Genomic DNA, 13,807 nt, shown 5'->3' on the forward strand with positions numbered 1-13,807 from the left:
GTCAGATGCAGTTGAAGTTCAGACTTTCAGATTTCATTTGAGGGTATCCACATTAAAATTGGATGAAGGGTTTAGGAGTTTCAGCTCCTTAACATGTGCCACCCTGTTTTTAAAGGGACCAAAAGTAATTGGACAGATTCAATAATTGTAAATAAAATGTTCATTTTTAGTACTTGGTTGAAAACCCTTTGTTGGCAATGACTGCCTGAAGTCTTGAACTCATGGACATCACCAGACGCTGTGTTTCCTCATTTTTGATGCTCTGCCAGGCCTTCACTGTGGTGGTTTTCAGTTGCTGTTTGTTTGTGGGCCTTTCTGTCTGAAGTTTAGTCTTTAACAAGTGAAATGCATGCTCAATTGGGTTGAGATCAGGTGACTGACTTGGCCATTCAAGAATATTTCACTTCTTTGTTTAATAAACTCCTGGATTGCTTTGGCTTTATGTTTTGGGTCATTGTCCATCTGTAGTGTGAAACGACGACCAATCAGTTTGGCTGCATTTGGCTGGATCTGAGCACACAGTATGGCTCTGAATACCCCAGAATTCATTCGGCTGCTTCCGTCCTGTGTCACATCATCAATAAACACTAGTGACCCAGTGCCACTGGCAGCCATGCATGCCCAAGCCATCAGACTGCCACCACCGTGTTTTACAGATGATGTGGTTTGCTTTGGATCATGAGCTGTACCACGCCTTCGCCATACTTTTTTCTTTCCATCATTCTGGTAGAGGTTGATCTTTGTTTCATCTGTCCAAAGAATGTTCTTCCAGAACTGTGCTGGCTTTTTTAGATGTTTTTTAGCAAAGTCCAGTCTAGCCTTTTTATTCTTGATGCCTATGAGTGGCTTGCACTGTGCAGTGAACCCTCTATATTTACTTTCATGCAGTCTTCTCTTTATGGTAGATTTGGATAGTGATACGCCTACCTCCTGGAGAGTGTTGTTCACTTGGTTGGCTGTTGTGAAGGGGTTTCTCTTCACCATGGAGATTATTCTGCGATCATCCACCACTGTTGTCTTCCGCGGGCGCCCAGGTCTTTTTGCATTGATGAGTTCACCAGTGCTTTCTTTCTTTCTCAGGATGTACCAAACTGTAGATTTTGCCACTCCTATTATTGCAGCAATTTCTCGGATGGGTTTTTTCTGTTTTCGTAGCTTAAGGATGGCTTGTTTCACCTGCATGGAGAGCTCCTTTGACCGCATGTTTACTTTACAGCAAAACCTTCCAAATGCAAGCACCACACCTCAAATCAACTCCAGGCATTTTATCTGCTTAATTGAGAATGACATAATGAAGAGATTGCCCACACCTGTCCATGAAATAGCCTTGGAGTCAATTGTCCAATTACTTTTGGTCCCTTTAAAAACAGGGTGGCACATGTTAAGGAGCTGAAACTCCTAAACCCTTCATCCAATTTTAAAAGGGATATCCTCAAATGAAAGCTAAAAGTCTGAACTTCAACTGCATCTGAATTGTTTTGTTTAAAATTCATTGTGGGTAATGTCTGTAACCAAAATGAGTAAAATGTTGTCTCTGTCCAAATATATATGGACCTAACTGTATATATATATATATATATATATATATATATATATATATATATATATATATATATATGTATATATTCTTCTTATATTAAACATTTTATTAAGTTTTTGATTAGCATTTTTTTTAACCCACTAGAAGATTTCAACTTCAATTAGCCGGATTGCTCGAGTAATACACTGCAATAAAGGTTTGAAGTTTGCATTATGAAGGTCAGAATAACGCAGAAAGGGACTTCATAGGTTCATAGTTTTAAGGTTCAAGGTAAACTTACAGTGGGTACGGAAAGTATTCAGACCCCTTTAAATTTTTCACTCTTTGTTTAATTGCAGCCATTTGGTAAATTCAAAAAAGTTCATTTTTTTTCACATCAATTTACACTCTGCACCCCATCTTGACTGAAAAAATCAGAAATGTAGACATTTTTGCAAATCTAATAAAAAAGAAAAACTGAAATATCGCATGGTCATAAGTATTCAGACCCTTTGCTCAGACACTCAAATTTAAGGATCTAGCGTCATTTCAAAGTCAGAAATCTATTTCAGTGCAGTCACATTAATCTGTTAGTCATATTCATATGCTTATCACCCAGATGACACTCGGACTACTTCCAGTAACTTCAGAATGTTTCTGAAGAATTCTGTTGCTCATAGAACCACATGAATTATGGGAATCCACAAGTATATTGTCTGAGTCAGTGTGCTTTTAGCAGGTCAAAAGTTGATTCAATCTTAGGAGAAAGTAGAGCTATGCTTGAGTGTTCACTTCTACAGTGTATCATTACAAAGCTAAATAATCGTGAGTCTTATTTTAAAGAAACTGGTTTGCATTTCCTTGGTGCATACTTTATTTTTCACACGGATTTCATTTGCAAACAAAAATAGGGCGAATCAAGCAACTGTAACCTGACTCTCTTAGTGTCTCGACTCCCAAGACTGTGTAACTTATGGCTTTACTCTTTTGCCAGAAGCTAAGATATTATTGCAGTGATTTACGGTCAGAGTACAAAGCTTATTATTATGCACGTCATTAGCTTCAGTCCCATGGGGCAAGATAATCACAAAAGTTATAGGACTTCCTATGAAGTCTAAATCTAAAGCAGGTGTTGGCAATTTACATTTTGTGGCTATTTAATTCAAACATATATGGTACCTATCCTGCAGCTATTTTGTTTGTATTTTTCATTCTTGGTCAATGAGATTGGTTTATTTTGGCTATGTTCAAGCGAATTTACTGTACTTTCGGTGAGAGTTCTATCCAAGTGCACAACAGACAAAACACTCACAATTGTAATGCACATGAGTAATTTTCTACATGAACTGACAGTCTATTTGAAAAAAAAAATACTATTCCCTATTTTTGTCTTTTTTTTTGTTAACAAATGACATTGTGGTAGTTTAACCCCTTTACCCACGAAGGTGGTTTGCATGTTATTGACCAGGCCAATTTTTTCAATTCAGATCATTGTCACTTTACGAGGTTATAACTCTGGAACGCTTCAACCCATCCAGGTGATTCTGAGGTTTTTGTAGTGACATATTGTGCTCCATGATAGTGGTAAAATTTATTTGATATGACTTGCGTTTATTTGTGAAAAAATTGAAATTTTGGGAAAATTTTGAAAATTTTCCAAATTTGAAGTTTCATGCGATTAAATCACATAGATGTATCACACAAAATACTTAATAAGTAACATTTCCCACATGTCTACTTTACATCAGCACTATTTTGGAACCAATTTTTTTTATAGGAAGTAAGGGTTAGACGTTAACCAGTGATTTCCAATTTTTACAAAACCATTTTTTTCAAGAACCACGTCACATTTGAAGTCCCTTTGAGGAAACTATATGATAAAAAATACCCAAAATGATACCATTCTAAAAACTGCACTCCTTGAGGTGCTCAAAACCACATTCAAAAAGTTTATTAACCTTTCAGGTGCTTCACAGGAATTTTTGGAATGTGCGAAAAAAAATGAACATTTAACTTTTTTTCACCAAAAATTTATTTCAGATCCAATTTTTTTTATTTTGACAAGGGTAACAGGAGGAAACGGACACCAAAAGTTGTTGTGTAATTTCTCCTGAGTACGCCGATACCCCATATAAGGGAAAAAAACACTGTTTGGGTGCATAGCAGATCTTGGAAGGGAATGAGCGCCATTTGACTTTTTGAATGCAAAATTTGCTGGAAAAATTGGCGGACGCAATGTCGTGTTTGGAGAGCCCCTGATGTGCCTAAACAATAAAAATCTCCCACAAGTGACACCATTTTGGAAACTAGACTCCTTACGGAACTGATCTAGATGTGTGGTGAGCACATTGAACCCTCAGTTGCTTCACAGAAGTTTATAACGTTGAGCCATAAAAATTAAATCTAATCTAATTTTCCACACACATCTGTTTTTTCCACAAAATATTGCATTTTCATAAGGGTAACAGGAGAAATTGCACCTTACAACTTGTTGTGCAATTTCTCCTCAATATGCCGATACCCCATATGAGGAAGAAAACCACTGTTTGGGCGCTTGGCAGAGCTCAGAAGGGAAGGAGTGCCATTTGACTTTTTGAATGCAAAACATGCTGGTGGACGCCATGTTGCATTTGGAGAGCCTGGAACAGTGAAAATCCCCCACAAGTGACCCCATTTTGGAAACTAGACCCCTCAAGGAATGTACAGTTATATGAAAAAGTTTGGGCACCCCTATTAATCTTAAGCTTAATGTTTTATAAAAATTGTTTTTTTTGCAACAGCTATTTTAGTTTCATATATCTAATAACTGTTGGGCACAGTAATGTTTCTGCCTTGAAATGAGGTTTATTGTACTAACAGAATCTGTGCAATCTGCATTCAAACAAAATTTGACAGGTGCATAAGTATGGGCACCCTTATCATTTTCTTGTTTTAAATACTCCTACCTACTTTTTACTGACTTACTAAAGCACTTTTTTTGGTTTTCTAACCTCATTGAGCTTTGAACTTCATAGCCAGGTGTATGCAATCATGAGAAAAGCTACTTAAAGTGGCCACTTGCAAGTTGTTCTCCTGTTTGAATCTCCTCTGAAGAGTGGCATCATGGGCTCCTCAAAACAACTGTCTAATGATCTGAAAACAAAGGTTATTCAACATAGTTGTTCAGGGGAAGGATACAAAAAGCTGTCTCAGAGATTTAACCTGTCAATTTCCACTGTGAGGAACGTAGTAAGGAAATGGAAGAACACAGGTACAGTTCTTGTTAAGGCCAGAAGTGGCAGGCCAAGAAAAACATCAGAAAGGCAGAGAAGAAGAATGGTGAGATCAGTCAAGGACAATCCTCAGACCACCCCCAGAGAGCTGCAGCATCAACTTGCTGTAGATGGTGTCACTGTGCATCGGTCAACTATACAAAGCACTTTGCACAAGGAGAAGCTGTATGGGAGAGTCATGCGAAAGAAGCCGTTTCTGCAAGCACGCCACAAACAGAGTCAGCTGAGGTATGCAAAAGCACATTTGGAGAAGCCAATTTCTTTTTGGAAGAAGGTCCTGTGGACTGATGAAACCAAGATTGAGTTGTTTGGTCATACAAAAAGGCGTTATGCATGGCGGCCAAAAACACAGCATTCCAAGAAAAACACTTGTTACCCACAGTAAAATTTGGTGGAGGTTCCATCATGCTTTGGGGCTGTGTGGCCAATGCCGGCACCGGGAATCTTGTTAAAGTTGAGGGACGCATGGATTCCTCTCAGTATCAGCAGATTATTGACAATAATGTTCATGAATCAGTGACAAAGTTGACGTTACGCAAGGGGTGGATCTTTCGGCATGACAATGATCGAAAACACCGCTCCAAATCTACTCAGGCATTCATGCCTGGAATGGCCATCCCAGTCCCCAGACCTGAATATCATTGAACATCTGTGGGATCATTTGAAGAGGGCTGTCCATGCTCGGCGACCATCACAGTTAACTGAACTGGAATTGTTTTGTAAAGAGGAATGGTCAAAAATACCTTCATCCAGGATCCAGGAACTCATTAATAGCTACAGGAAGTGACTAGAGGCTGTTATTTTTGCAAAAGGAGGATCTACTAAATATTTATGTCACTTTTCTGGTGGGGTGCCTATACTTATGCACATGTCAAATTTTGTTTGAATGCAGATTGCACTTTTTCTGTTAGTACAATAAACCTCATTTCAAGGCAGAAACATTACTGTGTCCAACAGTTATTAGATATATGAAACTGAAATAGCTGTTGCAAAAAATACAATTTTTATAAAACATTAAGCTTAAGATTAATAGGGGTGCCCAAACTTTTTCATATAACTGTATTTAGATGTGTGGTGAGCACCTTGCTTCACAGAAGTTTATAATGTTCAGCCTTGAAAATAAAAAAATCACATTTTTCCCACAAATTTGTTGAGCAATTTCTCCTGAGCACACCAAAACCCCATTTGTGGGGGAATACTATTGAAGCAAAGTGCAAAGCTCAAAAGGGAAGAGGCGCCATATTGCAGTTCAGATTTTGCTGGAATAGTTTAAGGGTGCCATGTCACGTTCGCAGAACCCCTGAGGTGCCAGAACAACAGAAACCCACTATATGTGAATTCATTTTACAAACTACATTCCCCAATGAATTCATCTAATGGTGCAGTGATCATATTGACACCACATGCGCCTCACAGAATTTTATACCACTGAGCGGTGAAGAAATAGTAGATTACATTTTTACCACTAAAATGTTGTTTTAGCCCCAAGTTTTTAATTTATCTAAGGGCTACTAGGACATTTTTTGGCAAGAAACTGAGGTCCATTTTTCCTGAGTGCGCCAATACCCTATATGTAACTGGGAAATATTTTTGAAGCACAGTGCTAAGTTCAGAAGGAAAGGAGTGCCATATTTTACTGTTAAGGTTTGCAGGTGCCATGACCCACTGGGAGAGCTCATGAGGTAGCAGATCCCCCATAAGTGACCCCTTTTTACAAACTACACCTCTCAATGAATTACCGTAATCTAGGGGTGCAGTGATCATATTGACACCATGGTTGTGGCAAAGAATTTTATACCATTGGGCAGCAAAGAAAAAATAACTACATTTTTTTGCCAACAAAATGTTGTTTTTGTCCCAGATTTTACATTTTCACACAAGAAGTGGGTAAATATGGCACCAAAATTTGTCCCACAATTTCTACTGAACTTGGCAATACTCCATATGTGGCTGAACAGTACTGCTTAGCCATACAGAGAGACTCGAGAGGAGTGGAGCGCTATTTGCCTCCTGGAGTGCAGATGTTCCTAGAACAGTTTGCTGACTCCTTATACAGTGCCCCTAATTGCTAGAATAGCAGAATACCCTCTCAAGTGATCCCATTTTGGAAACTTTACCCTTGGGGAATTTATCTACAGATGTAGGGACAATTTTTACTCTATATTTATTTTCCAGAAACAGGCAGCAATGAATGTTGAGAAAAAAAATCAACTTGTTCCAGCTCCATGATAAAATTCAGGCTTTATAACTTTATTGAATCCTGTATAAAAGCGGTGGCAATGAAGCCCTCCAACGGCACACGGGAAAAGCAAGCGACGCGTTTCGATCCGGAAGGATCTTTATCCAAGCTATAAATGTGAGTCCACATTCACAATATATAGAGACTCACAACGAATGAAATTTCCACAGAAAATCACATGACCCATCACAGGTCCTAAACATCTAAATCAAAACCAATATACATGAAATAAATGAAAAACAGGAAAAAAAAGGGACAGAAAATTCAACACATTAAAAACATGGAAAACAATGCAATTAAACATTAATAATACATCAATTCATTATGCTTGTTTAATCTTGAAGGAGATCGCGTATTCAAATAATACATCCAAAAAGCTTCACGTGTGAGGAGACGCCGCTTGACGTCACCTCCCCGAAAGGGTCTATTTACATGTTCAATACCATATACCCGGAAAAACTTTGTGCATGATGAACAATGAAGTGTTTAGACGCTGCCGACGCACTGCGGGTTGAATTACCTGTGTTCCCTATATCATACAGATGTTCAGTGATGCGAACCTTCAATTTCCGCGGGGAACTTCCAATGTAGGACAGCTGGCACGCAGTGCAATCAATCTTGTACACTACAAAGGTGGTATTACAGTTGATATATTGTTTTGTATTGAATACTTTCGAATTGTCTGAACTATTAAAAGTTTTGGTAATAAGGGCATGCGTGCAGGTTTTACAATGATTTGAATCACATTTAAAGAAACCATTATAATGCAGCCAAGTTTCATCTCCCTTTGTATTACTGTGATACATACTGGGAGAAATCCTATTCCCGATAGTGGAAGCTCTTCTGGGTACTGTGTTGACACCTATATCTAAAATGCTGGCCAAACTCTCATCTTCATGCAAAATTGGAAGATATCAATTGATAATTCCCTTTATTTGATTAAACTTTTTAACCAAATGATTGTGTGGGTCAATAGAAGAATTACCCTCTTTGCATGAAATGAGATCTTCACGTTTCTTGTGAGTCAAAATTTTTTGTGCTCTATTGAGTGTCCAAGACGGATAACTGCGCCGTTTTAATTTATCGGACACTCTATCAATTTCTATGTCAAGGTCCATATCCCTACTGCAATTGCGCTTTACTCTGATAAATTCCCCAACGGTTACAGACTGAATAGTGTGCTTGGGATGACCACTGTTCGCATGCAAGATGGAATTGCCACTTTAAAGATTTATGATGCGTTTTCGTGACAATAACCTGACCTACCACTCCACTCAAATTAAGATCCAAAAAATTTGTCTCATTTATGTCATATCTGAAAGTAAAACGAATACTATAATTATTGGAATTAAGATAATCAACAAAACTAGGTATGGCAGACACATCGGACCCCCAAATGATGAGAAGGTCATCGATGTATCTGCCGTACCACCTGACCTGGGAAAGAAAAGGGTTAATTACATAAAAAACAAACTCATGTTCCCAACAGGCCATGACCAGGTTAGCCAACGAAGGTGAGAATTGTAAAAATATATATATATATAAATAATAATAATAATAATAATAATAATAATAAAATCATAAGATATTGTATATATAAATAAATATTTGTACGAAAAAAAACAATAAAAGGACACATATTTGGTATCGCCACGTCAAAAAGACCCGACCTTTAAAACTGTCCCACTAGTTAACCCCTTTAGTGAACAGCATGCAAAATAAATAAAACACAAGGCAAAAAACAATGCTTTATCATCATACCGCAATCTTGTCTTGTGCAGGCATGTACTATGGAGGACATAGAATGAACTTCAATCCAATATTGCGGCCAGCATGCAGCCAGCGGGTAAGGAAAGGGTGAATCAAACACCTGAAAACTCCGCCCATATGACTGAAAACCGGTCCCGCCAAATTCAGGTGACAGGTTCCCTTTAGTGAAAATGCCACTGTTGGTAAGAAAAAGTTTTTCAGGCATTCAAAAAACGCAAGAGGCACAGCGGCAGAAAGCGCCGCAGCAAATCAGGAGATTGTAACCCGGCGCAGGAAACGTCTGTTCAAATAAATTCCCATGACAATGTACTCAATTTATCCTCAAGAGTTCTAACAAATCAACAAATGAGAGTTTTGTCTCTGGGTCTCAATTTTGTGCCGGATCATAAATTTGACTTGTTTTCCACCATTTTGGATGTAAATGAATTTATCCGTGATCTAACTGTCAAAAACATTTTTTGAATAACATGGATGATAGTGATGTAGATCTTCAGATAGTCAAAGGTCCGGCGCCCACCAATGAATTTTCAGCTATGGATTTTATGGAGCAGGTGTCATTGGTTGCCTTACAGTCTCTGAATAATGAAGAGACAGCAGATGACACCATTATTCATCCATCCCACAGTTTACTGATTAAGAATCCATACTTTTATCCAATACAGACGAGATCAGAATGTATGGATAAGTTTCAAGAAGTAGTTGAGAGGGAATTGAGAAATTTAAACAACAATTTTTCTTCTGATGTAATTAAGACTGCCAATAATTTCTCACACCGACAATGGAAAACCCTACAGGAACTAAGGGACATGAAAGACAAAACCATAAAAATGTCCGATAAAGGGGGCTTGGCAATGGTTCTTAATTCCAAGTATTATCACCTCAAAATTATGGAATTATTATCCGACATATGAGAGACTTAAAACAAATCCTTCAATTGCGTTCAAGAACCAGACAGATTTAATTATACAAGAGGGTTATAGCCTTGGTATCTTGACGAAGAGACAAATGGAGTACTTAATAGTTCAGGATCTGGTGTGTCCCATTTTACATGGGCTTCCAAAAATCCACAAAAATGAGGCTATTCCCCACATGCGACCAATTGTGTCCGGAATTGGTTCTGCCGATGAAAATCTATGTGAATGGGTCGATTCACTTCTACAGCCCCTAGTACGCAGAACTCCTGGCTATATTAAGGACTTCAAAGAAGTTTTGAATGTTTTTTCTGACAGATTGTGGTCATCTGAATATTCATGGTTGTGCTGTGATGTAATTTCTTTATACACCTGCATTCCTCATCATTTACCTATGAAAGCTCTTCAGTTTCACCTTGAGAAGTTCAGCAATTATTCAGCTGATTTGAGTAATTTTAATAATAATAATAATAATAATAATAATAATAATTTTATTTATATAGCGCCAACATATTCCGCAGCGCTTTACAAATTATAGAGGGGACTTGTACAGACAATAAACATTACAGCATAACAGAAATCACAGTTCAAAATAGATACCAAGAGGAATGAGGGCCCTGCTCGCAAGTTTACAAACTATGAGGAAAAGGTGAGACACGAGAGGTGGATGGTAACAATTGCTTTAGTTATTTGGACCAGCCATAGTGTAAGGCTCGGGTGTTCATGTAAAGCTGCATGAACCAGTTAACTGCCTAAGTATGTAACAGTACAGACACAGAGGGCTATTAACTGCATAAAGTGTATGAGAACATGATACGAGGAACTTTTTTTTTTTTTATGATAGGCCACACTGGGATCATTTGTATTAATGTGTTGAGGCGGTAGGCCAATCTGAACAAATGAGTTTTTAGGGCACGCTTAAAACTGTGTGGATTGGGGATTAATCGTATTAACCTGGGTAGTGCATTCCAAAGAATCGGCGCAGCACGTGTAAAGTCTTGGAGACGGGAATGGGAGGTTCTGATTATTGAGGATGCTAACCTGAGGTCATCAGCGGAGCGGAGGGCATGGGTAGGGTGGTAGACTGAGACCAGAGAGGAGATGTAGGGTGGTGCTGAGCCATGGAGTGCTTTGTGGATGAAAGTAGTAGTTTTGTACTGGATTCTGGAGTGGATGGGTAGCCAGTGTAATGACTGGCACAAGGTAGAGGCATCGGTGTAACGGTTGGTGAGGAATATGATCCTGGCTGCAGCATTCAGGACAGATTGGAGCGGTGAGAGTTTGGTAAGAGGGAGGCCGATTAGTAGAGAGTTACAATAGTCCAAACGAGAATGAATAAGTGAAACCGTAAGAGTTTTTGCACAGCCGAAAGTAAGAAAAGGGCGAATTCTAGAAATGTTTTTGAGGTGCAGATAAGAAGAGCGAGCCAGTGATCGGATGTGGGGGGTGAATGAAAGCTCGGAATCAAGGATGACCCCAAGGCAGCGGGCATGTTGCTTTGGAGTAATGGTGGAACCGCACACGGAGATGGCAATGTCAGGCAAAGGTAGGTTAGTAGAGGGAGAAAACACGAGGAGTTCAGTTTTTGACAGGTTCAGTTTCAGATAGAGGGAGGACATGATGTTAGAGACAGCAGTAAGACAATCACTGGTGTTTTCTAAAAAGGTCGGCGTGATAACAGGAGAAGAGGTGTATAATTGGGTGTCGTCAGCATAGAGATGGTACTGGAAACCAAATCTACTGATTGTTTGTCCAATAGGGGCAGTATACAAAGAGAAGAGGAGGGGGCCTAGGACTGATCCTTGAGGAACCCCAACAGTAAGGGGAAGGTGAGAGGAGGAGGAACCAGCAAAACATACAGTGAAGGATCGGTCAGAGAGATAGGAGGAGAACCAGGAGAGAACAGTGTCCTTGAGGCCGATGGAGTGGAGCATATTGAGGAGGAGCTGATGATCCACAGTATCGAATGCTGCGGAGAGATACAAGAGAATTAGCATGGAGTAATGACCATTAGATTTAGCTGTTAGTAGGTCATTAGAGACTTTAGTGAGGGCAGTTTCAGTAGAGTGTAAAGAGCGGAAACCAGATTGAAGAGGGTCTAGAAGAGAGTTATCTGAGAGATAGCGGGTAAGACGGGAGTGGACCAGGCGTTCGAGGAGTTTAGAGATGAAGGGAAGATTAGAGACAGGTCTATAGTTAGCGGCACAGTTTTGGTTGAGGGATGGTTTTTTAAGTAATGGATGTATGATGGCATGCTTAAATGAGGAGGGAAAAATACCGGAAATGAGAGAAAGGTTGAATATTTTTGTTAGGTGAGAGGTGACAGCCGGGAAAGTGACTGGAGGAGATGTGACGGAATGGGGTCACTGGTGCAAGTGGTTGGGCGAGAAGTTGCAAGGAGCCTGATTACTTCTTCTTCTGTAACTGGTTCAAAGTCAGAGAGTGAACTAGATGCAGTGGGGGAGGGAGGACAGTGCATGGTATGAAGAGATTGGGAGATGATTTCCTGTCGAATGTGGTCAATTTTTTCTTTGAAGTAATTGGCCAGATCATCAGCGTGGAGATCTGTGGTTGGGGTCTGCACTCTTGGGTTGAGTAGGGATTGGAAAGTGTCAAAGAGACGTTTAGGTTTATTTGACAGTGAGGTGATGAGGGTGTTGAAATAGGTTTGTTTGGAGAGGTGAAGGGCAGAGTTGTATGTTTTTAGCATGAATTTATAATGGATGATATCTTCGGGTAGATTAGATTTTCTCCACAGACATTCGTCGCACCTGGAGCACCGCTGCAAGAAACGTGTTTGCAGCGTGTGCCACGGTTGTTGCCGTCTGTGCTGAGTTGTGCAGCTTCATACAGGGCACTTTGCAGGGTTTCATTGTAATGCTTCAGAGCAGAATCAGGACATGAGATGGAGGAGATTGGGGCCAATGATGACTGCAAGTTCTTCATAAGTTTCTGGGTGTTAATGGCCTGCATGTTTCTATAAGTGTGAAAAGTGGGGGTGACCTGAGCGGCATGGCAGTTCTTAATAGAGAATGAAAGAAGGTTGTGGTCAGAGAGCGGGAGAGGGGAGTTTGTGAAATCATCCACTGAGCAAAGCCGGGAGAAGACCAAGTTAAGGGAGTTTCCATCTTCATGCATTGGAGAGTTAGTAGGCCAAAAGAGGAGGTTAGAGATAAAAGATGAGAAGCAGATGGGGAGAGGGGAGAAGCAATGGGGATGTTGAAATCACCCATGATAAGGGTGGGGGTGTCACAGGAGAGAAAGTGTGGAAGCCAGGTGGCAAAGTGATCCAGGAACCGATGAGAGGGGCCGGGAGGGCGATACACCACCGCCACTCGCATGGAGAAGGGGACGTAAAGTCTGACAGCATGGACCTCAAAGGAAGGGAAGACAAGTGAGGGTAGTTGGGGGATAATTTGGAAGGTACATTTGGGTGAAAGGAGCAGACCAACGCCACCACCTGCTCTGTTGTCTGATCTTGGGGTATGAGAAAAGTGTAGTCCACCATATGAAAGAGCAGCAGCAGCGGTGGTGTCTGACTGCTGGATCCAGGTTTCAGTAAGGGCCAGGAGATTAAGACAGTTAGAAAGGAAGAAGTCATGAATGAAGGAGAGTTTATTACACACAGAGCGAGAATTCAAAAGGGCACAATTGAAAGATATAGAAGGCATGCATGTAATTTTAATAAGGTTAGAGGGGTTTCTGAGTGTAGCAGTTGGGAGGTTTGACTGGCTATAACATGGGGGGCCGGGGTTGGGAGAGATGTCTCCAGCAACTAGGAGAAGGAGGATAGAAAGAGTGAGTAGGTGGTTAAGTGATTTGTGAGAGTGTCTCTTGTGTTGGATGGTGGGACTGAATGGATCTGCACTGTTAAGCAATGTTAACAGAGCATGAGTGCTATACATAGGAGAGGGAAGGACAGAGGGGCCGATATGGATGGATTGTAAAGAGTTTATGCAAGGGCGGTGAATGTGAGTGAATGTGGCAGTCAGGATATAGAATATACAAATACATATGGTGAGTATTTGTTCTGTTTCAAGGGATGAGTGAATATATTTAGTTTTTCTTACCTGTCTCCTGCCCTGTCTAACTGCCA

This window comes from Ranitomeya imitator, chromosome 4, assembly GCF_032444005.1.
Source record: "Ranitomeya imitator isolate aRanImi1 chromosome 4, aRanImi1.pri, whole genome shotgun sequence".
Lineage (NCBI taxonomy): Eukaryota > Metazoa > Chordata > Amphibia > Anura > Dendrobatidae > Ranitomeya > Ranitomeya imitator.